This window comes from Bos indicus, chromosome 10, assembly GCF_029378745.1.
Source record: "Bos indicus isolate NIAB-ARS_2022 breed Sahiwal x Tharparkar chromosome 10, NIAB-ARS_B.indTharparkar_mat_pri_1.0, whole genome shotgun sequence".
NCBI classification, from domain to species: Eukaryota; Metazoa; Chordata; class Mammalia; order Artiodactyla; family Bovidae; genus Bos; species Bos indicus.
In genome coordinates, this window is record NC_091769.1 from 87,352,664 (window position 1) to 87,376,799 (window position 24,136).

Below are 24,136 nucleotides of genomic sequence, written 5' to 3' on the forward strand. Positions count from 1 at the left end.
CTTTCCAGAAGCAACACGGCCTTATGGGTCTCTGTGCCTTCAACTCTGAGGAGGTTAAATGCTAATAAAAAGCCCTGTCTGGAACTAGAGGGTAAGTATAAGCTCTAGGTATCAGGATATTTCTGGTTTGCATCTCTACTTAAAAAGACAGTAAGGTAGTGTTGCGTTCTCTTCCCCCAGACCCCACAGGGAAGATCCCAGAATCTCAAGCATTTTGTTTCAAAATGTTGAGTTCCTTTTGCGGAGGGAGGAACATAAATAGTTTTGGTGTTTGATTTGTGTGTGTGTGTGTGTGTGTACACAAAGAAAGGTTGCTCCTTCCCTCTCACCTCCCCACATTACAAGTCTCTGCCTCTTTCTCTGAACTTGTAACTTTCAGCATTGTGCCAGGGGGCATGCAGTTTCTAGGTTGTCAGTTTTCCAAGGTCATCCTTTGAGACTAGCTGACTGCCAGATGCATCAGTAATAAGTCAGACAAGGGTTTCTTCGGCTGACTTATTTGGCTCTTCCCCTCTGATCTGAACCTGCTGAGGAAGTTTCCGTGTATCCTGTAGCCTGTTTAGTGACTGTGAATTCCAAAAAGAAAATGAAAGCTGAGTTTAATAATTCCCGGTGCCCGTTCCTTATCTGCTCTCCCCTTCCTCCCTGTCCTTTAATGAGTGTGAAAGGACATGACAGTGTCTGGAGGAGTTGGTGGAGAAAAACAGTGGCCTGTGGGTTGGAACTCAGAGAAAGAGGTTATCCTAGGATGAAATACAAACCATATCACATTGATTTTCCCTTTGGGGGCCCGGATATCACATCCTTCCATTTCCCTCTAGTCCCTGCCCGCCATCGACAGGGAAGCATTAACAGGGAATAATCAATGGCGCTCTGTCCTGAAAATAAAAGGCTTGTCATGTCTCTCCATTTGGTGGAATGGATGTGGGACCAGAGGTCATGTGGCCAGCTTCCATCTGTCTCCTGACACAGGCACTGACTCAGACATGCTTTCCATCCAGAGGGCTGCAGCCCGCAGCCAGGTGATTGCAAACTCTCTACGGGCATCAAGAGAAAACATGACTTCAATTTCTTTGAACTCTTGGGTTAGGAGCTCAGCTAACTATCAAACATGGCAGCTTAGGAGTGGCTTTACTGAACTTTAATTTCTGGGTTACATAATGGATTGATGTCCCTTAATATGATAGATGATATGCTTGCTGTCAGAACAAGGCTGTGTATTCATGGTTTCATGATAGAATCACAGAAATTCAGAATTGACAGGGACTTAAATCTGTGGCCCGGCCCTATTCCCCATCCGATTTATGAAATTTATATAATTTACCCCATCAGGTAAACCCAATGGTTTCCTGAATACTACTGCCTCGCAGTGTTGCTCATCCATTGTCAGAAAACTCAACTCTTAGAAAGTATGTTCTCACACTAGCCCAAATCTGTTCTATGCTGCTCGTGGACATCACTCATAATTTCCTCTTCAAATGCCCCTCCACTTTCACTTAGATCCTATTTGCACTTGGTTCCCAACCTCTTCTGATTCTTTCCCATTCATAATCCTGTTAAGTTCCTTTAGATTTAACCCTTATATTTGGTCACTCATCAAAGAGTCTGGTTTGGAAGCATACCCCTGATCCTTCTCCTTTCAAATTCCTTGAGTAGCCTTCCTGCTCCTGCCTAACCCCCCATCATCAGCCCAGAGGTAAGTGAGAGGCATCCCCTTCCATTTTCTGTACTGGTGGTCAGTAAGCGGGCTTTGGAAGACATCCTTTGGATTAGTTTTAAAACAGCTCTAATCTAAAATCTCTTTGCATTTCTAATACATGCTGCAAAGCTGTTTTTCTACCCTATGCTCATATGATTTGATTATATTTGGATCTACATGAAGAACAGTACAATTACTATTACTATTCCATTTTGTCTTGTTAGATTGGTTTGTGGATCCACCTTTTTAAGATCCTGAATATCCTGCCATTGCAAGCGTGTACCTTCATCTGCAGCTTTGGTTTTCCTGCACTTTGATAAGCATACATTTTTCTGTCTTGCTCTCCATCACTGGCAAAAATGAGAGGATGGCATCCAGGACAGGGTCCTTGAATAACCTTTAAAAACTTCCTTTAGTTAATATCTCTGAGGCAATCCCACTGGGTATGGTAGTTACTGACTCCCCTAATTAAACTAGCAGCTGTGCTATATTTTAAATTTTTATTTGTTTAAACTGAAGTATAGTTGATTTACAATGCTGTGTTAATTACAGCTGTTCAGCAAAGTGATTCAGTTGCACGTGTATATACATTCTTTTTAAAAAAATATTTTCCATTATGGTTTATCATGGAATATTGACTACAGTCAGAGAAGGCAATGACACCCCACTCCAGTACTCTTGCTTGGAAAATCCCATGGATGGAGGAGCCTGGTAGGCTGCAGTCCATGGGGTCGCTAAGAATTGGATACAACTGAGCGACTTCACTTTCACTTTTCACTTTCATGCATTGGAGAAGGAAATGACAACCCACTCCAGTGTTCTTGCCTGGAGAATCCCAAGGATGGGGGAGCCTGGTGGGCTGCCGTCTATGGGGTCACACAGAGTCGGACATGACTGAAGTGACTTAGCATATTGACTATAGTTATTTGTGTTATACTTTAGTACCTTGAAACCCCTCCTTTCCCCAACCCCCTGCCCACTGGCAACACTTAGTCTGTTCTCTATGTCCCTGATTCTGTTTCTGTTTCATTTGTGTCACATATTTTGTGGAACATTTTAGATTCCACATAAGTGATATCATATGGCATTTCTCTTTCTGACTGACTTCACTTAGTGTGATAATCTCTAGTTGCATATGCTGTTTTCTTAATAATGATGATTACTTTACTGAGCCTTACTATGTGCCAGACTTGTCTCATTTAATCTGCATAATAACCAGTGGAGTTGGTACTGTCACTATTCCCATTAAACAGATAAGACACAAAGAGGTTAATTAAGTTGCCTGAGACCAGCGAGCAGAGCCAAAATTTGACCCCAAGTGTTCTGATGGAGTGTGTGCTGTTGCCCACTCTTATGTCGGTATCTCATCCACTGCACTGTGAAATTCCATGTCATGTGTGGGTACTCTGGGACCTTGAGCAGCTGCAGGCTTATGCAAGCCAGTGTGAGAGCTAGATCAAAGTCACCGTGAGCATGGAGCCCCACCATGGGGACCCGTTCCAGCTTGCCTTCCACCCGCCGCCTTCACTGTGGCTTGCTCATTGGCTCCCCTGATTTCCCTGAGATTGGGTTTGATGGGGCTGGAAGTAGATGGTTGAGATCCATTTTCCTTCCCAACTTGAGGACCAAATGAGAGACAGACCCAGTTATCAGAGAGATGGAGACCAAGATGCCGGCTTAGCCCATCCCACCCTGTTACTACCTAACAGACCGGCGACTCCCACTGGGCAGGCAGGCTTCAAGAGAACCCAGGGGGGCTGATGGACACTCTCTGCTCCTTCTCAAAGTGCGCCAGAGAAGTTTCGCTCCTTCTGTCCAATTAATAATATTAAGCCTTTTGTGGCACCTTTCCATTTGTGAATCACTTTGCTGTGCATTCTCTCATTCAGTCCTATCTCAACTCTCTCATGGGTAAAGGAGTGTTTTCTCGCTAAAATACTCCACATATAAGCACAGGCCCAGAAGGCAGATTACCCCAGGGGTCCAAACGTAGTTCATTCACCTTATTTCCAGCAACATTTCTGTTCTTTGGGGATCTGTCCTCCTCTGCTCTCACTTCATGAAGTTTAGATGAAATGTCTCCTCCCCTTCTCCAGGCTCAAGGGGTGGGCCCACTAAATGGAAGGTTGGGACAGTGAGTTCCACTGCTAGCCATCTTGAGTCATGAAACAAGGACAGTGTCCCCTCCGCCAGAGACAACAGCACATCCACGTGTTCCAGCAGGAGTGCCTGACCAGACAGGTCAGCGGGAGTGCCTGACCTGACCAGGTGAGTCCTGCTCATCCTTGCCTGGCCTCTCCACCTTCCTACTAATTCCACAAGTTCTCCCAGACTTACCATACTTCTTCCACTGTTCCCCTTAAAATTATGAGAGAGTCTATTGCTTGTTGCAATATAACTAAAAAGAATAAAGTACCGGTTTTGGTTGTTACCAGGTTCTGACCTAGCTTTCCTTAATTCAGCTTTAGGTCCCCATTAACACAACTTTCCAGGTTTCCTGGGTGATGCCTCTGACACATATCCACATCCATAAGGACAGTCAGCCTTGTGCCTGAAGGAAGGGGATCAGGAAATCCCTTTGTTGAATTATAGATATGCCATATCAGAGAGCCTAACAATCACGACAAAGACAGAAATGATGTCAATCTGATGTTTCGTGGGTATGTTTATACATGAATCCATACAGCATCCTGAGGTTCACCATTTTGTATTCTAGTGCTTGGAGCTTACTTGGAATTGGATACTCTTGTTTGGGTGGCAGTAATAAGCTCCTTTATTTGCAAAGTAAACTAGCAGTGGGACATTTAGCAGATCTGTTAGAACCTTAGCCTCCTCATTTGTAAGATGAATGGAACAGTTAATCCCTCCCACTTACAATTTCAAGCTTCTGTATGCAGCTTTACCATTTAGCATTTATTCTCACTTGCTCCAACTATACTTGTTTGCTGCAAAGAACAGGCAAGAATTTGTATGAAGATACTTAGTGAAACATAATGCATTAGATCTACGCCACCCTTGTTACAAAAGCCCCAACCTGCATCTTCTAGAATCTTCTGTTCTTCCAGTTACATCCAAGATCCTTGACAATAATTTAGCAATCCCATTTGCTAGAGTTATCAGCATCTAGGAGAATAATTCATTGAGGTAAGCGACTTTAATTCATTAGAGTAGCTGGAAAACAGGTGCACTTTTTATAATCTCTTCACTCAGGGCTTTGATTCCTTCTTATCAACATTTGTGTTACACATTTCATGGTAAAAGATTTTATTGGACAGTAAAGAGGGAAGCAAATTAGGGGATGTAGAAGTTCTGCCTTATTTCTGATAAAAATCTCTATCATTCCACAACAGTGCCCATGGCATCTTTTTCTTTGACTTGCCCTAAACTTAAAACAGCAGAAACCATTTTTAATGCCTTGGCTCTTTTGCAAGTCTCCCCTTATTGCTGGCTTCAGCCATCTGACCCTTTAACCACAACTCATCTTGTTCATTAAAGTTTTTATTCACATTCAGCTCTGCTAAGATTTTGAAGAACAGAAGCCCCTGAGAATAGAGGCAGTGTTTGGGAAAGTGTTTTGAGTACTGTGTCAACTCAAGGCCCCATTGCTTCACCTAAGGACTGAAGGCTCTGCTGTTAGTGTTAATCTGGAAGTGATCCAAAGGGTTTGCCAGGGCACAGCCCCCATTATAGACACACATCACCTTGTCATCACGGACTTCTCTTCTGTAGCACTGCCTGTCACTGTTCGCAGAGTTATGTAGGTCCCTTGTTTCGTGTTTCTTCTCTCTACCCTTTATATTTGTGCTTGTCAGAGTTCCTCTTGCAGCTGCTTAGATTTCCTTACAGTCCGTCTTCCTTTCTTTCCTTTTGGTGACATTTTTAGTTTTATAGTCAGGTTTGAGCTTTTGAGAGTTTCCCATTCACGAGCTACCTTATGCTATGGAATCATTGCCAGAACTGAGGGATTAAACACACATTTCTGATTATCAAAGTAAGTTATACTTATTGGCGTACTATGGGCCATTTAAGTTTAGAGAAGTAGTAAAATCTCCAACACCACAGTTCAAAAGCATCAATTGTTCAGAGAAGTAGAAAAAACAAAATCACAATCTTACTAGCCCAGAACAGCTACCCATTGGCATTTTGGTGTACTTCATTTACACATTATTCTACCTGTATTTCAAAATCTTACATGTGTGTAGTAAAAATACCATATATCAAACTTTTAGTTCTAGACATGTAACATACCCTCCCTCTTAGTAACACAAATTCTTTATGATTGCTACATTTAATATCTGCATAATATTGCATAAGTCTGTTCCATTATGGAACACTGAAGTCATACCTGGGAAATTTTTTTTTAATAGATAACCCCATGTGAGGTTAGAGGGGGCACAATCCACAAGACTGCCTTAACTTCTGACACTAACTGCAAAGTTAGGGAACAGTTCACATGACCACCCTCACTTGTGACACCCTTGTAAATTTAGGGGTCCTCAAGACCACCTTGAGTTTCCATAATTCACTGTAGGACTCACAGAACTCACTGATGGCTGTTATACTTGTGGCCATGGTTTATCACAGCTCAAAATAAAGATGAAAATCAGCCAGAGGAAGAGCTTCCAGCAGTCTTCTTCCCATGGAGTCACAGACAGTGTTACTTTTCCGGCAACGGTGTGTAACATGTATCAGTACTGCCAACCAAGGAAGCTCACCTGAGCCTTGATGTCCAGAGATTACAGGTAAACCATACCCAGAGGCTCCCTGGGAGAATGCCCCTTTAGTCTCCAGTCCTTCCAGACACAGAGTGGACACCAGTTAGCCCAACAAAAAATGTGAAAGTCACTCAGTTGTGTCCGACTCTTTGTGACCCCATGGACTACACAGTCCATGGAATCCTCCAGGCCAGAACCCTGGAGTGGGTAGCCATTCCCTTCTCCAGGAGATCTTCCCAGCCCTGGGATCAAACCCAGGTCTCCCGCATTGCAGGGGGATTCTTCACCAGCTGAGCCACCAGGGAAGCCCCTACTTGGCCCAAAGCACCCATCATAAATCACAGCGTTAGACTTTTCAGTGGCCAGGGCTGGACTGCTCTTTGGTATACGTCTGGTAGTGACTATCTTTGTGCATAAGTGTTGTCCATTTTGAGGGCTATTCCTTTAGGGTAAATTCCTAGAAATGGAATTATTGGATCAACGGATATTGAACATTTAAGACCCTTGATACATATTATCAAGATGATTTCTTACACTCCACCCCCTCTCCATCCCCACCCAGCAGCACATCGAGCCCCTGTTTCATCACATCCTCATTTTGCAATGGGTACTGTCACGTAAAAAAATTTCTGGCAATTTGATAGACACAAAGTGATCTAACATGGTTTTTGCTTGTCTGTGATTACTAATGGGGCTTCTCTGGTGGCTCAGATGGTAAAGGATCTGCCTGCAATGCAGGAGACCTGGGTTCGAGCTCTGGGTAGGGAAGATCCCCTGGAAATGACTAATAATGATTACCAATAAGGGTATATACTCATGCTTATTTTTAAGCTTTTATTATACAGGATCTTGAGTATCTATGAAAGCTTAGTAACTTAATGAACTCCCGTGTGCCCATCATCCCAGCCCCACATCAGCCTCTGGGGCTCCTACCTCATTCATAGCTCTACCTTCTCTTATTCCCGTAGCTTTGTAAAGAAAAATCTCTTAGCATATCATTTTATATTTCAGATGAATTTCTAGAAGGTAAGGGCTCGTTAAAAGTCCACAAATATAATTTCAAAAAGTAATAATTTCTTAATGTCTTCAAATATCCAATTGATATTCAAGTTTCCAATTGTTTCATAATCAACAGGTTTTTTAAACATTAAAAACATCAGGATCCAAATGCAGTCCAGATACTGAGGTTTGCAGGTATAGTTTTAAATCTCACACGTTCTTTAATTTCCAGACTCTCTCACCCTCCTGCTTCTCTGCCTCCCTCTTAGAGGTAACTTTGTTCTCGCCTCCCTCTAAGACACGGCTTGTTCACGGCTGTCCTCCCTATGTTTATACCTTTGTGTAACCCCCTCCCCTTGACTGACTTCCTTCTACAAATACAATACGGTAAAGGCAATGGCTGTGGCACCCATGATTATGCTATGTGAGACACCATCTTGCTGGCCACCTTTCTCTTCCTCGGTCTCCCTCTCCTCGCCACCCCACCCTCTCTCTGTTGCTGGCTTTGGAGAAGCTAGCTGCAGGAAGCAAGCAGATCAGGTGACAAGGGACAGTGCTCAGTCGCTAGGAGATGAGGGTAGATTCCAGCAAGAAACTAAAACCCACACTCTGGAAACTACAAGGACATGATATCCGCTAATAATCTGAAGGAGCCTGGCAGCAGGTCCCTTGGTTGAGCCTCTGAAGAGAGCACAGCCCTAAGTGACACCTGAGGCCCTTCAGCAAAGAACTCAGACTGTGTGCAGACTTCTGATCCACAGAGACCATACAGCGTGAATGTGTCTTTAAAGATGCTACTGAAAGTTGCTCAGTCACGGCCAACTCTCTGTGAGCCCGTGGACTATAGCCCACCAGGTTCCTCCATCCATGGGATTTCCCAGGCAAGAACACTGGGTGGAGTGCCATTTCCTTCTCCAGGGGATCTTCCTGAACCAGGAATCGAACCCGTGTCTCCTGCATTACGGGCAGACTCTTCACCATCTGAGCCCCCATATGCTAAGTTTGTGGTAGTTAGTTAAATGGCATAGAAAATGAATATGGTGGATGTTTGCTAAGCCTCAGTTTAATACTGAAGGCTAGTTAAGAACTGGTCAGATACTCTGCCTCTAGCTGAATGAGTCTTGCAGCCTTTGACCAGATGGTCAAATATCACCATCACCACCATATTGCCTTGGAGGTGGTAGTGTGACCCCTATGGGCACTGGTTGAGTTGGCCAGATCCTCCTCCTAGCCAGGATGACTGTGGTATACTCCACCCAACTTGCCTTCCCTGCTGCTTCCCCCATGATCTCCTCTTGGCCTGCTTCCCCTGACCTTAGGATGAGCTTCTGGAGGGTAAGCCTCATGAGAACTCTAAGGATTTCCACCTTCTCCATATGCCCGTGCTTCCTTCTGTTGTGGACGACACTGAGTGTGTGGGTTTTGGGTGTCTACCTTGCACTTTATTCACACTGTGACTATCTCTGCCTTTGATATAATTTGTCTTCTCCTCTCTACACCGCTCCCCTAGTCTGATTTCTGGATGGTTGTGAACTGCTCCCAACAAAAAGCTTTTGAGGGGGACATAAGCCTGCGTTCTTGAGCTGACCCCGTGTGCTCACCACGCGTACAGGCCACCCTGGGAATCTTCCTTGCCTCCCACCTGCAGGGGCAGCTCTACTCTTCGTCTCCAGGTCCCTGGGCTTCACAAACCCTCTGTTCCTAGTGCTCTTTCCACCACCTCCCCTATTCCATCCAGCCTGGTGTTTAAAAACAAGCCTTGTCAGAATATGCCATTCAATCGGTTTTCTTTTTTTTTCTTGTAAAATGAGGAAGTGAGGACTAGCCATAAGACCGCAGGTGAATAATGAAAGAATTCCTCCCAGCTGTTCAGGGATATATATTTTCCTGCAGTGGAGCGAGACGGATTCCCATCGCAGCTCAGGGACCTGTTCCATGAAGCCTGTCATCTGTCATGCCCCTGGGGGAAGGGGAAGGTGCAGAGGTGTCATTATGGATGTAACTGGTCTCAGAAGGGACTGATCAAGGTTGACGCTGCAGTTCTGATGGAGCTGTGGATGGAAATTTTCCTGGCTGGGGGAGTGGGCCGCTCCACACAGCCCCCACCACCCTGTTCCGTGGCTGACTCCTGAGTCCTTTCCAGTCAGCCTGCCTTGAAGCTGAAATAAGTCCCTCCAAGACAGCTACCCAGGGAAGATACCCTTGACCTGTTCCAAACTAGATAGGAAATCAAAGCAATATTCTTTCAGTTTTGCAATAAGCCTGAACCAGAGGCCTTTAATTGTCTATGCTTCCCTGTCCTGAAGCCAGCCCGTCTCCCTGGGAACTCTGAGCCAAGTGGAAGCAGGGTGGTCTGTCCCTGTAGCTGGTTCGTTATACTCAAAGGGAGAAAGGCTTGGGTCCAGAAGGTAGGCCAGTTTTGTGTGGATGCCGACTTAGTCTTTAGACAAAGGAAGACAAAAGTAGGTCCATTTCATGAGATGGAGAAGCTAGAACCCAATTTCCTCTCCGCCTCCCCCTTTCTCAACTCTGGAAACCAACTTGCACAAAGCTTTTCTGCCACTAACAGCTGTCTTTCCCTGTGTTTGCTCTTGCTTTTTCGAAGGCTGATCTGGATTGCTATGCCCTCGGCCACCACTGCTGGAGGGGGTCAGGGAAGTTCCCATTGGACCGGTGGCTTGTCACCCTTCTGCTCCTCCCAGGTTTTCAGTTTGCTTGGGAAAAGAATCCCTCCACCTTTTGAATTCATATCGCCAGTCTTGTTCCTAAAAGGATTAGAGATGTCTGACAAAACTACGAACAAGGCAGCAAGGTAGTCGGTCAGGGAGCAACATCAGGCAGGGGAAATAGAGGTAGGAAAACAAGACAGCCACACGAGGCTGTTCTACCAAAGGCCGATTGATGTGCACTTGCTAATTTGATTCTGAGTTTTCCAGAAGAAGGAAGCATAATTGACAATTCCCTTCTCAGTGTCTAGGAGATAAAAGCAAATCAGTTGTTTGGGAGAAAGTTCTGAAGCACCAGACACATCTCTGGTGGGATGTTTGTTCCCTCGAAGATGTGAACAACGCCCTCAGTAATGCTGAGTGTCGTGGGGCATAGGATTGTTGAAAATGTTTAACTTTAAGGCTGTCTTGAAGATCACTGGTGTTTGAATTCTCTGATTGTCTTAAGAATTGATGTCTTAGGGAACCAGGACTGAAATACATGATTTTTCTTTCCTCCTCCCTCTCCTTTTCTTCTGTGCCTCCCTCACACTGCCTTATTCTTCTTAAAAGACTAGACATTTTCCACTTTCTGGAAATCAAGGAACCTAGGCTCTGCTGCTAATTCTAAGCAGTTATCTGACTACAAGCCACACGTCCTGATCTCTGTGTTTCTACCATTGTTTGTGCACAAACAAGAGTAAATGAAACGTATCCAGTCCAGTTACTTAACCAAGTGATTATCAATTACATGCTGTAAGTTGAGGGTAGGATTTTTCTAAAGCTTGAACAAATATCAGAATCTCCTAAAATGCTTGTTAAGACACAAATGGCCAGGCTCCACCTCCAGAGTTTGACTCAGTAGGTCCAGGTGGATCTGAGACTTTGCATTCCTCCTAAGTTTCTAATAGTGCTGTTGCTCTTTGTCCACGGATCAAGCTCTGAGAACCCCTATTCCAGAAAACAGAGAAGACAATGGCAACCCACTAATACTCTTGCCTGGAAAATCCCATGGACGGAGGAGCCTGGTAGGCTGCAGTCCATGGGGTCACTAAGAGTCGGACACGCCTGAGCGACTTCACTTTCACTTTTCACTTTCATACACTGGAGAAGGAAATGGCAGCCCACTCCAGTGTTCTTGCCTGGAGAATCCCAGGGACGGGAGAGCCTGGTGGGCTGCCGTCTATGGGGTCACACAGAGTCGGACACGAGTGAAGTGACTTAGCAGCAGCAGCAGCAGCAGCATTCTAGAAAAACTTCCTTTTCCCTAAGCCATCCTAAGCTGGGCAGCCAGTTAATGTACATCTGGGAGTTCCCATCCCATTTTTTTCATGTTCAAAATGAAAAAGGGAAAACCAGCCAAAAATAGCCTCCGTCTTCCAGCTTTATTCTTAACCCAAACTAGGGCTCTGTCTGGACACAGTTTAGAGTAGCTCCCTGTGGAGTCGCAGGGGCACAGATTTAGAACTTGTGAGCACACATACTCTATACGGACTAGTGCTGGATTTTTCCACAGTTCTCATTGGGCAAAAAGCCATGAGATAATGCTTAGATGCTAGAGAAAGTTCTCAAAATGAGAGAAACATTATCCACATGTGTGGAAAACATGTCAATACAGGTGGCGGGCTAAAAGATTTAATTTGCTGAGGAAAGATCCAGGCTCTATTCCCAATACTGTCATCTGAAACTAAAAGAACTTGCTAGTCAGCATTCATTTTGGCCAGAGTCTGGCCAGTTTCATCAACTGAAGAGGGCTTAGAGAGGACAAAGAGCATGTAGGGACATGATTTTTTAGCCACCTAACACCTTGCATTCCTAGGGCAGTTGGCCACTCTGGCTGTTGTGTGTGTGTTCAGTTATATCCAACTCTTTGCAAGCCCTTGGACTGTAGCCAACCAGGCTCCTCCATCCATGGGATTTTCCCAGCAAGAATTCTGGAGTGGGTTGCCATTTACTTCTCCAGGGGATCTCACCAATCCAAGGATCAAACCTGTGTCTCCTCTGTCTTCTGATTCTTTACCTCTGAGCCACCTGGGAAGATGTTATTAAAAGTCTAATTTTCTTCTGTTAATCAGTCTCATGTCAGTTTAATTCTTAGATTAGCCAGAAGAATCTAGAAGGGTAGAGGAAAATTTCTTCCTCTCCAACATGGCATGTCTTTCCAGTTCACGTCATTGTGTTTCTCTAATGTTTTAGATCTTTTATAGGAGTATATGAAGTTTCGGTAATCTTATTCCTAAGTATTTTACCATTTCTGTTGCTATTGTTAGTTTTCCCCTCTCTTCCCCCACCCCCCACTTTATATCTTTATATGTAGTCTCATTTTTATTGATGAAAATACAGATTTCTAAATAAATGCATGCCCACTGTACCAAAAAACAGTATGGTACTGCGTAAAGTCAGATACATAGGTCAATGGAACAGAATTGAGAGTCCAGAAATAAACTCAAGCATATACAGTCAACACATTTTTGACAAGGGCACCGAGAATACACAATGGTAGAAGGATAATGTCTTCAATAAATGATGCTGGGAACATGATATTTACATACAAGAGAGTTAAATCAGACTCATCTTACATCATAAACAAGAATCAACTTAAAAATGGATTAAAGACCTGAAATGAATGTAAGACCTGAAACCATAAAAACTCCTAGAAGGAAATATATGGGAAAAGCTTCTTGATGTTGCCCTGGTGATGATTTTTGAATACAACATCAAAAGCAAATATAAACAAGTAAGACTATATCGGACTAAAAAACATCCACACAGGATTTTCCTCGTGGTCCATTGGTTAAGAAATCCACCTGCCAATGCAAAGGACATGGGTTCAGTCCCTGGTCTGGGAAGATTCCACACGCCACAGGGCAACTAAGCCCGCGCACCACGACTCCGGCACCCCTGCCCTAGAGCCTGCGCTCTGCAACAAGAGAAGCCACCACCACGAGACGGCTGTGCACTGCAGCTAGAGAAGCCTGTATCAGCAACGAAGACCCAGCGCAGCCAAACATAAGTAATAAATAGAAATATATTTTAAAAAGCATCTACAACCAACACGGTGAAAAAGCAAGCAATCACCACAATGAAAAAGCAACCTATGGACCGAGAGAAATATTTGCAAACCATGTATCCAATGAACCGCCGATATCCAAAAAATATAAAGGAACTCATACAACTCAACAGCGAAAAAAGCTAAACGATCCGATCTAAAAAAAAAAAAAGAAAAAGATCAAAGGACCTGTTGGGCTGCACCTGCAGGCCTGCAAGCTTTGTAGGAAAACAACGGCATCTCACTGCAGACCCAGCCATCAGACTCATTTCATAGTGAGGCCACCATTGTCACCCAGTCTGCAAACAGATTTCCCTCTACTCAGACTAGGGGTGAAATGGAAGATGTTTAACAGGCATAATACAAGGGAGACCATGATCATTAAGCAGAATACAAGCCATGGCAGCACTCTGAGGTAACACCGCCCCAACCTGAGGTCTCTGTCCTGGCCAGCCCTTTCAGTCCCCACAGTTGATGCCAAGTACTGGAGAGGTGGATTAACAGCAGAGCACAGGGTTAATATGATGGTGCCTAGCCTCCTGAGTGGTCTTGAGTGGGGCAGGTAGAAGGTGAAATCTAAGTTCTCTTCTACTCCTGTTCCCCACGGGGTGCAAACCCAAACCACCAGGGACCTATCCTCCTGTCCCACGGCTTTTTATAATGTGATCCCCCAGGTGGGTACTGTGGCAAGAGGAAACCTGAGTCACTGTCCTGACCGATAGTTGGCAGGGGTCCCTCAGTGGTCAGGGGTTGAACTCGGATGGTGTTGACTAGTTGCCTCTGTGGGTTAACACAGCACGGCACCAGGATGACTGCTCCTGGGATGTTCAGTTACAGCAGTAGGGCTCCAGTCAGCCCTCTGCTCCTTGTGTTAGGAGAGCAGGTTTCCCATCTCAACTCTTGTTTAGGTAGTTTGTTCATCCTTCCAATTAGCCAGACAGCGGTGGGGCTGTGGACAGGTGGAAGTGCCAGTGTTGGTCATTTTTATCAGCCCATTTCTGAACTTCATGGCTGTTAAAGAGGATTCCTGGGTTGCTATCCAATGGAGTGGGGGGGAGGCAGCCCTTACATTATACACAGCTGTTTCAGACCCTGAATAATGATTTTCTGCATTACTTGATGACCCAGGTAGACCATTAGTAAGGTCTTCCACCTGCTATAATGCTCTGTAGATGCACAGGGCTGGTACCCATCACACTCTATGACAGCTCTGCCTACATCTGTAGCTGCCCCAGAGGCCCAAGGATACTCTTACTACTTTGCTCTTGCCACAGGACCCAAGCAAACCCTTCTAGGTAACTGGCCATGTCCAACTCACAAGTCTGTCCCTGAATCAATATCCCTACAGCCTGTGTCCATAACTATTTAGGGGTTAGATAACACCTAAGTATTTGACAGATAATCTCAGTCCTTGAGATTTTGTCTGTGTTCACCAGCCACCCCCGTGGAGTCAGACGAGCCAGGACCTTGGGGCTGCTACTTTTAAGCTAGAAAGAGACTCTGAGGTTTAACAGGACGCCACCAATATAATAGAAGAGAAAGATGTCTCCCGTAGTGGTCAGCTGCCACAGGGCCCTGTATGCTGGTGGACGGCCACCTCGGGATTACCCCTGCAATCTTCCTTTCCCTTCCATATTTCTTGACATCTCAGTGCTCATGGGAGTTACCTTGGCCTCCTGACTGGCTCTTCAGTGGTTGGGCCGCACCCTACAGGCCAACAAACCTTGTAGTTGCCCAGCCTGGGGACTGAAGACAGAGCCCGGAGTCGGTGAAAGAGACATCAATGGATTATTGGATGGGGATCTTACCGGCCTGTACCAAAAGCTCCTGGAGTGACACTCACTGTGTATGGTGGCCAGCAAACGGACCATGGCGGCCGCTGTTGCTTCTTGGTGGGGAAAGAGGCTGCTGCTGCTAAGTCACTTCAGTCGTGTCTGACTCTGTGCGATCCCATAGACGGCAGCCCACCAGGCTCCCCCGCCCCTAGGATTCTCCAGGCAAGAACACCGGAGTGGGTTGCCATTTCCTCCTCCAATGCATGAAAGTGAAAAGTGAGAGTGAAGTTGCTCAGTCATGTCTGATTCTTCTCGACCCCATGGACTGCAGCCTACCAGGCTCCTCTGTCCGTGGGATTCTCCAGGCAAGAGTACTGCAGTGGGGTGCCATTGCCTTCTCCAGGAAAAGAGGCTACTAACATTTATAGGGGGAATTGACATCAGGTTGGCTCATCAGTTGCCAGGGAAACCAGCAACTGGGGCACGTTTTTCAGCCCCTCAGATGAATGACCCTCAAGAGGTCAGATAGTTCCCTTTAGTAAACTAGCAGGTGCAGCCATTCTGGCCTGAGGATTAGAACAGTCACTAGCTGGGGGGAGGGGGCAAGCGTGCTTATGCGAGTAGAATGTAGGTGAAGCTGGGACTAGCCAAGCAGGCAGCATACAAAGAGCAAGAGGACAGCCCTCTTGAGTGGTCTGACCACACAGAAACTTGATAGACACTTTTCCCAGAGAAGATCTGCAGATGGCCACCATGAAAAGTTGTTCCATATCACTAATCATTAGGGAAATGCAAATCAGAGCCGCAGTGAACTATCACCTCACCTGTACGGGTGGCTATTATCAAAAGATAAAAGATAAGTGTTAGGCTGTGAAGGAAAGGAAACCCTGGTACACTGTTGATGGGAATATAAATTGGTATAGTCATTATGGCAAACAGTACAGAAGTTCCTCAGAAAATTAAAACTTACCAGATGACCCAGAAATCCCTCTTCTGGGTATATGCCAAAAGGAAATGAAATCAGTATTTTGACGAGATGTCTGTGTCCATTGCAGCATTATTCACAGTAGTCAAGATATGGAAGCAACTTAAATGTCCATCAGCTGATGAGTGGACAAAGGAATGTACTGAATTATATCTATGTATCCGTTTCCTACATCATAAGTGAAACTGGAGGACATCGTACAAGTGGAATAAGCCAGAAACAGGAAGAAAAAGACAGTATGATCTCACGTATATAGGGGATCTTAAAAAGTTGAATACATAGAAGCCAAAAGTAGAACCAGGGAGGGAAGGCCAGGCAAAAACAGAGATGTTGGTCAAAGGGTCCAAAGTTGCATTTATGTAAGCTGAATAGTCTAGAGAGCTAACGTACAGAATGATGATTAAAGTTAATAATAATGTATTGTATACCGAAAATTTGGTAAGAGAATAGATCTCAGGTGCTTTTGCCATATACAAAAAAATGGTAACCTTGTAAACAGAAATGTAATTAGCTTGACTCTAGTATGAAATTAAAAGATGTTTACTCCTTGGAAGGAAAGTTATGACCAACCTAGATAGCATATTCAAAAGCAGAGACATAACTTTGCCAACAAAGTTTCGTTTAGTCAAGGCTATGGTTCTTCCTATGGTTATGTATGGATGTGAGAGTTGGACTGTGAAGAAGGCTGAGCGCCGAAGAATTGATGCTTTTGAACTGTGGTGTTGGAGAAGACTCTTGAGAGTCCCTTGGACTGCAAGGAGATCCAACTAGTCCATTCTGAAGGAGATCAGCCCTGGGATTTCTTTGGAAGATCAGATCAGATCAGTCACTCAGTCGTGTCTGACTCTTTGCGACCCCATGAATCAGAGCACGCCAGGCCTCCCTGTCCATCACCAACTCCCGGAGTTCACCGAAACTCACATCCATAGAGTCAATGATGCCATCCAGCCATCTCATCCTCTGTCGTCCCCTTCTCCTCTTGCCCCCAATCCCTCCCAGCATCAGAGTCTTTTCCAATGAGTCAACTCTTCACATGAGGTGGCCAAAGTACTGGAGTTTCAGCTTTAGCATCATTCCTTCTAAAGAAATCCCAGGGCTGATCTCCTTCAGAATGGACTAGTTAGATCTCCTTGCAGTCCAAGGGACTTTCAAGAGTCTTCTCCAACACCACAGTTCAAAAGCATCAATTCTTCGGCGCTCAGCCTTCTTCACAGTCCAACTCTCACATCCATACATGACCACAAGAAAAACCATAGCCTTGACTAGACGGACCTTTGTTGGCAAAGTAATGTCTCTGCTTTTGAATATGCTATCTAGGTTGGTCATAACTTTCCTTCCAAGGAGTAAGCATCTTTTAATTTCATGGCTGCAGTCACCATCTGCAGTGATTTTGGAGCCCAAAAAATAAAGTCTGACACTGTTTCCACTGTTTCCCCATCTATTTCCCATGAAGTGATGGGACTGGATGCCATGGTCTTCGTTTTCTGAATGTTGAGCTTTAAGCCAACTTTTTCACTCTCCTCTTTCACTTTCATCAAGAGGCTTTTGAGTTCCTCTTCCCTTTCTGCCATAAGGGTGGTGTCATCTGCGTATCTGAGGTTATTGATATTTCTCCCGGCAATCTTGATTCCAGCTTGTGTTTCTTCCAGCCCAGCGTTTCTCATGATGTACTCTACATAGAAGTTAAATAAGCAGGGTGACAATATACAGCCTTGACGTACTCCTTTTCCTATTTGGAACCAGTCTGTTGTTCCATGTCCAGTTCTAACTGTTGCTTCCTGACCTGCATACATGTTTCTCAAAAGACAGGTCAGGTGGTCTGGTATTCCCATCTCTTTCAGAATTTTCCACAGTTTATTGTGATCCACACAGTCAAAGGCTTTGGCATAGTCAATAAAGCAGAAATAGATGTTTTTCTGGAACTCTCTTGCTTTTTCCATGATCCAGTGGATGTTGGCAATTTGATCTCTGGTTCCTCTGCCTTTTCTAAAACCAGCTTGAACATCAGGAAGTTCACGGTGCACATATTGCTGAAACCTGGCTTGGAGAATTTTGAGCATTACTTTACTAGCGTGTGAAATGAGTGCAATTGTGCAGTAGTTTGAGCATTCTTTGGCATTGCCTTTCTTTGGGATTGGAATGAAAAGTGACCTTTTCCAGTCCTGTGGCCACTGCTGAGTTTTCCAAATTCGCTGGCATATTGAGTGCAGCACTTTCACATCATCATCTTTCAGGATTTGGAATAGCTCAACTGGAATTCCATCACCTCCACTAGCTTTGTTCATAGTGATGCTTTCCAAGGCCCACTTGACTTCACATTCCAGGATGTCTGGCTCTAGGTGAGTGATCACACCATCGTGATTATCTGAGTCGTGAAAATCTTTTTTGTACAGTTCTTCTGTGTATTCTTGCCACCTCTTCTTAATATCTTCTGCTTCTGTTAGGTCCATACCATTTCTGTCCTTTATCGAGCCCATCTTTGCATGAAATGTTCCCTTGGTATCTCTGATTTTCTTGAAGGAATGATGCTAAAGCTGAAACTCCAGTACTTTGGCCACCTCATGCAAAGAGTTGACTCATTGGAAAAGACTCTGATGCTGGGAGGGATGGGGAGCAGGAGAAGGGGACGACAGAGGATGAGATGGCTGGATGGCATCACTGACTCAATGGACGTGAGTCTGAGTGAACTCTGAGAGTTGGTGATGGACAGGGAGGCTGGCGTGCTGCGATTCATGGGGTCACAAAGAGTCAGACACGACTGATCGACTGAACTGAACTGAGTAAGAACGCCTTGTACGTGTGCTGTGCTCAGTCATGTCCAACTCTTGGTGACCCTTTGGACTATTAGCCAATCAGGCTCTTCCTTCCATGGGATTATTCAGGCAAGAATACCAGAGTGGGTTGCCATTTCCTCCTGCAGGGGATCTTCCCGACCCAGGAATTAAACTCATGTCTCCTGTGTCTCCTGCGTTGCAGGCATACTCTTTACCACTGAGCCATAGTAGCCTTAGTCATGTGGAAAAAAAAAAAGTCTTTGTAATTGTTCGTTATTTGCCCTGAGAAGAACCAAGAAAGTACTTGTGCTAGTCCTTGACCCAAAGGGAACCCTACACAATGCAGCAGTTGGATGTAGACCTTCTGAGAATCAGAGTCCTATATTGTTATAGAAATGAGTGGAAGCCCCAGTCCTCTTTGCGCAGAAGTTTAAATGGAATAGGTTACAAGACATGCCCTAAAAGAGCATGGAGTACAGTGCTAGCTATGTCTACACAGAAACCCAATATCAGCAGCTAAGTGAGTTTGGTTGAGACTTGGGTGTGAGGTGATCAATTATCATGCATGTTATAGTGGGGTGAGTGTGGGTGTTGAGGGTAGCCTAGGTTGGGAGAGGCCAGGTCAGCACATTGACTGATTATTTCTAGTCTTCTCTCTAGGTGATTTTCAATCACCTGTCATAGCTCATATATACACTTAATTATCAAATAATTTCCTTAAAAGGCAATCAGTAACCCTGAAATTGATTTACAGATGAAGCCAGTTTCCATGTTATTTGGTTCCAAATATATATTTCAAAGCTCTACATGATATACAGAACCATACAGAGATCAGAAAATATACAAAGATCAGATCTTGTCATTTGTGAATTTGGTGAATTATACTATTTGAATCACCACTTGAAGGTGTATTATCTTACAAGTCTTATGTATTCTCAAAATAAAGGAGGCCTTCAGATACCCAGGTGTCCAATTTCTCTCTTTTTTAGCTACCTAATATATTTTGCATTAATCTCCACCTTGCCTTTCTTAGTCCTCAACCACTAAGCATTACTCTAACCAGATTCCCAGTTGATTATATTTTAAACGAGTGTGCTTGTGAAGGTTGCTTATAAAGATAGTTGCACATCCTGAGCTCCTGCAGGAAATCAAAAGACAGAATTAGACATGAGCCTCCCCCTCTGTGCTCACCATGAAAATATTAAATAGGCTAGAGGCATGAAGAAGGCATAAGAACACACACCTTTGTAGTTGGGCTTTTCCGCTAGAACCTGCAGATCCGTCTACATTTTGTGGAATATTTTTACAAATGTGTTTATTGACTGAGTTTTAGAAAGGTAGGTGCACCTGTGGTTTATCCTATGTTAGCTACCAGTAGGCTTAGGATTTCCTGCCTCATGTGTTAACTAGATGTCAGGGACCTGTCATGCTAGTAAGTGATGGAAGGCCACCGGGACCTGAGGAAGTGCCTAGTGTGTGGACAGCTCTGTAATTGACTTGTCGACATATCTAGTTTGGTCTCAGAACAAAAATAGACAAATTTAGAAAGTCTGCTTTATTTCTGTGGTTGGTATGTTTTTATTCTTTACTCTGAAGTGCTAAAGAATATTCTCCCAAACTGCAAATTTTAGCATTCCAACCTGTTGTAACTGCATTAGAAGTTGTCAAATACAATTAATTCTTTCTACCCCTAGGAACAGAACTTTTACACAGAGCCACTTCCTATACTGGCAGGGGGAAATATGAACTTTGCTATAATTGCCACTTAAATGTCTTGTACCCTTCCAAATGCTTGGGGTCTCCCAAAGCTTGATTGGAAGATGACTGGTGAGGTGTGAAAGTCTACTGGAGAGTGGCAGGCAGGAATGAGAATGTGTGGAGTTGGAGAGAGAAGCATAGAATTGAGTAGAGGATGAAGCTGTTCTGATGATGGAGTCAAATCCTTGGAAAAGTGGAGAAAGCCTGTAGCTCAGAGAAGCAGCACCAATGTACCGACACACCTGGAGGTAGAGCGGATTCTGGGATCAAGAGTCCTTGGTAAAAAAAACTTCCTCTTCACGTGTGTGTCCACTTTTCACATACTCAATGGCAAGGGTGCCTTTACAGTCTAGGGAAAGGACAGCGCATCTAGCAATTAGAGTCACACTCTCTTCTTCCAAAAGGACTTCTCTACCTGAAGGAAGATGGTCAGCTTGATGTCTCTTGGCACTTACTGCTCAGAGTTATAGTCAGAGAAAGGGAACTATTCACTCTAAAAGTCCTAACACTATCTCTATTCCCATCATCTGAGTGGCTTCTTTTTTTTTTTGTAAAGGATGTTTCATGGAAGGTCTTTATCTTCTTGCTTCTTGCAGATAAAGCTTTCCACTTGTTTCTAACCACACTTCAGTGGCAAAGAATCCAAGAAAGATGATGAATTAATTAGTGTTATTGACTTCCTAAAAGGGTGAGTGGTTCATCTCACAGAGTCCAGTAATTTTCCAAAGTGAGAGAAAAGGGTTTGTGCATGTAGACACATGCATATGTAATGAACTTTCTAATGTATAGAATGTACCACACACTGGGACCATGCTTAAAAAATTAAACAGATTCTCATTTAGTTTCGTCACATATCCAATCAAGCCTGGAAAATGGCTAACAACTCTGGTCAGTTAAGCAGACACTAATACAAGTGCCAGAGCTAGTGTGACGGTGGGCTTCTCATGTGTGTGAGACAAACACCCCAACAACACGCATCATTTTGGTCCATAGATTAAAGCTCTTCTTCTCCATCCAGCCTCACTGCTCCAAGCAACGTCTCTTAACTTTTAATTCAAGTCACTAGCAATACAATCAACACAGTTTGGCCTCATTTCCTCTTTTTCTCTCTCTTCTTTCTTTCTTTCTCCTTTTGCACACCTGGACCCTGTGGCATACAGGATCTTAGTTCCCCAACCAGAGAGGTACACCCTAACCTCCTGCTGTGGGAGCACATTGTCTTAACCACTGGACCACCAGGGAAGTTCCATTTCTGTCTATTCTTAAATTGATATTCTGGGGAGTCAATGAACAATCAAAAGCAAAGCATCATGAGCAGTTTTCAGAAAAGCAGAGCTCCTTGGACACCCATGGGCTTCCCTGTGGCTCAGACAGTAAAGAATCTGCCTGCAGTGCAGGAGACCTGGGTTCAAGCCCTGGGTTGGGAAGATCTCCTGAAGAAGGGAATGGCAACCCACTCCAGCATTCTTGCCTGGAAAAGTTCAAGGACAGAGGAGCTTGCTGGGCTAGAGTCCATGGGGTCGCAAAGAGTCAGACACGACAGAGCTACTAACACTTTGACTTGGACACCTATAGAGTAGGAGCGCTTTCTGTATCTAAATTAGTTATATGTACTTAGGAACTAGGGGACAAATCCCCCCATTCTCTCCCTCTCCTTTCTCCTCCAAAACCCAACCCCACTCCCCCAACCGTGTGCCTAGACATATCCAGCATCACTCACCCTAAAGCTGGGAATTAGAGCAACGAGGGGAGAGTCCATCTGCCCTCATTACCAGTTTTGACCTTGTTTGCTGGCCATGTGTGTGTTAGCGTGTGGGCGTCTGCACGTGCGGATTTCTTTATTCTCTTTGCATGTACCTCTAATTGATCTTGAAAAGAAGGGACAGTTAAAGAAGACGTTAAGGTGAAATGAAGCCATAACTGCAGCTGGAGACTTTTATTAAGTGTGGCAAAGTTCCCTGGGCTGCGCTGAAATTGTTTATTGATTTTGGTATGGCTGGGTGCTCGGGAGTAATCGCCCAGAATGCCGCTAGAGAGAGCGTCTTGTTAGCTCACGCTCCGCGTCTCCTCAGCACAGCGTGCACTCTGGAGCTGGCCTCTTTAACCTGTAAATAAATACCCCTGGTTAACTCCTGAGGTGCCTCGGCCTGGGACCAGAGCTGCTTCGGTTCTGAAGTTGCGATCCCCAGCAGCGTTCAAAGACTGTAATGGGGCTTAAGTTCCTCGCTTGGAAAAGGTGGTCTTGAGCGGGAAAGAAAACAGGGCTAGATTTGACATTAAAGACATTTCTTAGTGTGTTTGTCAGTTTCATGGGCTTTGCCCATGCCTGGGGCTTCCTGGTTTTCCCATCGTTCTCTCTAAACTTGCTCTGGAGTATCAATAGGGCTGCTCTCCCACAAACAGTTCTAGGTAGGGAAGCTGTATGGCAAGAACAGGATGTGTACGTGGTCATATGGTCCACGCCCTGCAGCTAGTGTGGAGGTGGGAAGAAAAGGCCGGTCCAAGAATATGTGAGGGAGGGATCCAACTGTGGGATGAGAACTAGGATGTCTGGGGCAGCTGGAAAAGGGCAAGCTTAACCCTGGAGCATCCCTTCTCCAAAGATCAGTAAGGTTAGTGTCTCTCAGGGGTCCCCAGGTTGACTTTGAATAGAAGTACATTCCTGAAGGTACTTTGCTTCAGAATTAGGGTTGGCAGTGATGGGGAACTGCCATCAATTGCACTGATGGATTTTATTCTACACCATCCAATAAAATACCCCCATGGTTTTTCTTTCCTTTCCTTTGAGATCCTTCCATAATTCCCAGGTATCTTTTTTTTTTTTTGCAAACTCCATACTCACAGCACTGGACAAATGGTTCCAAAAGAGCTACAGGGCACAGGGGACCAGGGGTTTACCTTAATGTCCTTTGGATCTATTAAAAAATCACATTCTATGAATTATTTCTTCTCAGTTATTCCTAAATAATGTCTCTCAAGATGCTGATGTCATGTCATGTCCTTTGAGAATCTCTCTGTACTTGCCTTTTCTTCCTCACTTAATACTTTTTTTTTTCCCAAACAGTAGCATATTTCCTCATTCCATTCTGACCACAATGAGGGTTTTTTTTTCCCACTTTGAGTTATCAGTCATCAGTTCCTATGAGGTATCCTATCTGTTCCTATCAGTTATCTGAGAGAATCAGAGATTCTTTGGAAAGTGTTGCATTCTGAAAAAGTTCTGCAATTTTCTACCTCCTCCCTCCTGAATATCATGACAGCTATGCCCGGTGTCTGACGGGATGACTCTTCTGCCAGGGGAGGGAGTGAAGATGAAAGACGAACACAGAGAAGACTTGAGCTGTGCCTAAATCACTACTGATTATGCCTTGTCGCTGCCTTTTCATGCCCCTACTTAGCCTCCTTCAAGAGGGGATTCATATTTGTCCCCCCATCTTACTGGTTAGTATTGGTCAAGATTAAGGAGGAACGTAGAGCTAATTAAGATGAAATGGACCATAAGTTAACTAAATGACAAATACCATTACCCTGAAATCTCAGCATAATCAAAAGATTTCTAAACCTAAAGAAATCTTCCTTAACCTCAAAAACCACTCAATTGAAAGAGTGGGGTTTAAGCAGTCCTTGGGCCAAATTTGACTTGGAGAGTTGTGATTTGTGTAGATATTTGCCTTAAA